Source organism: Cebus imitator, unplaced genomic scaffold (genome assembly GCF_001604975.1).
Source record: "Cebus imitator isolate Cc_AM_T3 unplaced genomic scaffold, Cebus_imitator-1.0 Scaffold102, whole genome shotgun sequence".
NCBI classification, from domain to species: Eukaryota; Metazoa; Chordata; class Mammalia; order Primates; family Cebidae; genus Cebus; species Cebus imitator.
This window is the reverse complement of record NW_016107417.1, coordinates 3,376,667-3,380,363: the sequence shown is the minus strand read 5'-3', so window position 1 is coordinate 3,380,363 and position 3,697 is coordinate 3,376,667. Positions and strand designations below refer to the sequence as shown.

General features: G+C 45.6%; 1 non-coding gene and 1 pseudogene across 1 annotated transcript; one reads left to right on the top strand and one right to left on the bottom strand.

Moving 5' to 3' along the window:
- Nucleotides 1–326: 326 nt before the first annotated feature.
- Nucleotides 327–984, bottom strand: LOC108310248 (annotated as a pseudogene).
- Nucleotides 985–2,900: 1,916 nt separating this feature from the next.
- LOC119472492 lies at nt 2,901–3,091 on the top strand. Its single transcript, XR_005201644.1, has one exon. It is a non-coding gene; the product is annotated as a U2 spliceosomal RNA (small nuclear RNA).
- The last annotated feature ends 606 nt before the right edge of the window (nt 3,092–3,697 follow it).

Genomic DNA, 3,697 nt, shown 5'->3' with positions numbered 1-3,697 from the left:
ACGGAGTTTCACTCTTGTTACCCAGGCTGGAGTGCAAGGGCGTGATCTCGGCTCACCGCAGCCTCCGCCTCCTGGGTTCAGGCAATTCTCCTGCCTTGGCCTCCTGAGTAGCTAGGATTACAGGCACTTGCCACTGTGCCCAGCTAATTTTTTGTATTTTTAGTAGAGATGGGATTTCACCACGTTGACCAGGATGTTCTCGATCTCTTGACCTTGTGATCCACCCGCCTCGGCCTCCCAAAGTGCTGGAATTACAGGCGTGAGCTACCGCGCCCGGCCATCTTAACAGTTTAAGAAGGTGGACATTTCAACACCGTCAAGTTCATTTATTTAGGCGACGTGTTTCTTTTATGCTAACTTGATTTCTTTGAATGACCTAGCTAATAAACTAGTCACCAGTAATTTAGTCACTGGGCAAATCAAGCCTGCAGGAAAGGAAGCCAATATTCAAAATGCTGTGTTACCATCTAAACCCACTCAAATAGTTTATTTTCCACAAGAATAGTAACTTCAATAATGAGATGTTTAACTGAAGTGAGCTCCTCCAACAAGACCAAGACAGCATCTCCTCTTCTAAGGCTTAGGTTTTGCCCAGAATTCCCAACACATGGAATAGCCCATACCAATGGTCACTGCTCCTGCAACAAAGCCTTGGGCTGCCACACGCATGTGGATCAGAGGAAGGGACATTATCGTGCTCTTCTGTCTGTATAATCCATATGCAACAATTGCTGCAAAACCTGCTGTTCCAATGGGGACAAATGGTGCCTCTTTAGCTTTTCAAGTAAGTTTGGATCCCTGATCTTCAACATATGAAGAAAGGGAAACATCTATGTCTGTTGACATAGTGATTGCTTGAAAAATCTCCCTAGAGCAAGAAAACCTCTCATACCTGATGTCGGCATTCTTTTAATTAACATTTAACATGTTTTTATTATTTATTTATTTATTTATTTATTTTTAAGATGGGGTTTCATCATGATGGCCAGGCTGGTCTTGAACTCCTGACCTCAGGTGATCCGCCCACCTCGGCCTCCCAAAGTGCTAGGATTACAGGTGTGAGCCACTGCGCCCAGCAACATGTTTTTATTGAGCACCAAGCATGTGACAGATTTAGAGCAAGGTTTTTTTTTTGTGTGTGTGATAAAGTCTCACTCTGTTGCCCATGCTAGAGTGCAGCAGCATGATCTTGGCTCACTGCAACCTCAGCCTCCTGGGTTCAGGCGATTCTCTTACAGGCACACGCCACCATGCCAGGCTAATTTTTGTATTTTTGGTAGAGATGGGGATTTCACTATGTTGGCCAGGGTGGTCTTGAACTCCTGACCTCATGATCAGCCCACCTTGGCCTCCCAAAGTGCTGGGATTACAGGTGTGAGCCACTGCACCTGGCATAGAGCAAGATTTTTATAGGGCATACAACAAAATACCCTGTCCTTCCCTGCTCAAGTTTATACCATCTGAGGAACAGAGGATAAAAATAAAAATATTTCTTTTGTAACCAATGGAGTTGTTGAGAAAATACCACTTGAAGTCCCTGTACCCTTCTCTGAGTTGGACAGACTTATCCACTTTGCTCCCAAAGGTTTCTCCTCCTTTTGATGTAGGGTAGGCAAGCCCCCAAATTGGGGGTTAGCCAGGGAGGGTTCTTGGTGTTGTCCAGGAAGGAATTCAAGGGTGAGCCAGTGCTGTTAGACAGCAACATTTTTTTTTTTTTTTGAGACGGAGTCTTGCTCTGTTGCCAGGCTGGAGTGCAGTGGCATGATCTCTGCTCACTGCAACCTCCACCTCCTGGGTTCAAGCGATTTTTCCACCTCAACCTCCTGAGTAGCTGGGACCACAGATGCATGCCACCATGCCTGGCTAATTTTTGTATTTTTAGTAGAGATGGGGTTTCACCATGTTGGCCAGGATGGTCTCAATCTCTTGACCTCGTAATCCACCCACCTCAGCCTCCCAAAGTGCTGGGATTACAGGTGGGAGCCACCGTGCCCGGCTAGACAGCAACTTTATTGAAGTGGCAGTGCAAAGCAGCAGCAGATGCACGTCCTTGCAGACCAGGGCTACCCTGAGTAGCAGCTCAGAGGCAGTTCTGCAGTCATATTTATACCCACTTGTTATTGTATGCAAATTAAGGAGCAGATTATGCAGAAATTTCTAGAAATAGGGCGATAACTTCTGAGTCATTAGGTCATTAACATGGAAAGGGACAGTAATTTCCAGGTGTTGCCATGGCAATGGTAAACTAACATGGCACACGGGTGGGTGTGTCTTATGGAAAGCTGCCTCCACCCACATCTGTGTTTTAGCAAGTCCTCAATTTGGTCTGGTGTCCCAGCCCCACCTCCAGAATTGAGAGCTGCCTCTGACCTCACTTTGGGTCCCATACCTAGTTTCTCCTAACAACTTCACCAAGAAAAGTCTCTTCTCTATTTCTTGGGAGGAGTGAGTGAGAGAAAGTGGGACAAGGCCACTTTTCTGCAGTGTCAGTTCCCCCGGAAAAGGCCCACCATGGGGAAACAAGATATAATGAGAAAGAATCCTTAGATTGTGTCAATCAAACCCAAACAGTCAATTATCCAACCAATCAGTCAACTCCTCAATCCAAGCAGCATAAAATTGTACTCCTAGTTAGGTTTGTGGATTATAAATGCTCATAAATTCCTGTCCCTTCCCTCATAAAAAGATGGGGTTTACTTCTCCACCCCCTTAATTCTGGATTTGGCCTATGGCTGGCTTTGAACCAGCAGAATATGGTGGAAATGATGCTGTGCCAATTCTGGGCTTACCCTTTAAGACAGAACTAGGAGCTTCAGTTTTCTTCTCTTGGAATTCAGCTACCATGCTGTGAGGAAGCCCAACCAGTCCTGTGGGGAGGTCCATGTGGAAGAGAATCAAAGCTCCATTCTCAGTCTTTTGGGTAAGATCAAGCATAATATCTGCATATGTTCTTATCAGTTTAATATCTGATATGTCTTCTATTTGAGGACACAATATTAAATGGATTTTTGGAACTAAGAGATGGAGCTTGCCTCATCCACTCCACACATCCACCTAGCGTTGCAGTACCTCCAGGAACAGCATACCCCCGAGGGGAGATAAAGTTCAAAAATGAAAAAAATAGTAAGTAAAAATCTCTAGCCAATTGGCTGGGGGAGTATAAATAAATAAATAAATAAATAGCTCTAGTCAGCATCAACTTGACAGCCGCCGTTAGAGTGCACCATCTTCGAAGGGTCGTCCAGCTCCAAGGGTGGAGGTGGAGGCATGAGAAGAGCTGTTCCCACAAGGCCTTGCCCAAACTGCAAAATGGTAAGAAAATAAATGATTGTTTGTGTCATAAACCTCTAGGTTTGAGAGTGGCTTCTTTCACAGCCCTAATCTAATTTGACTCCCTGTTCTCGGCCCCAGGTCCAGGGCCTGCTACAGACTAAGAACTTAGGGAATGTTGAAGAAGTGAATCAACAAATCATTGGGCTGAGTGGGGTGGCTCACACCTCTAATCTCAGCACTTTGGGAGGCCAAGGCGGATCACCTGAGGTCAGGAGTTTGAGAACAGCCTGACCAACATGGTGAAACACCATCTCTACTAAAAATACAAAAATCAGCCGAGTATGGTGACACACACTATAATCCCAGCTACCCTGGATGCTGAGGCAGAATTACTTGAACCCAGGAGGTGGAGGTTGCAGTGAGC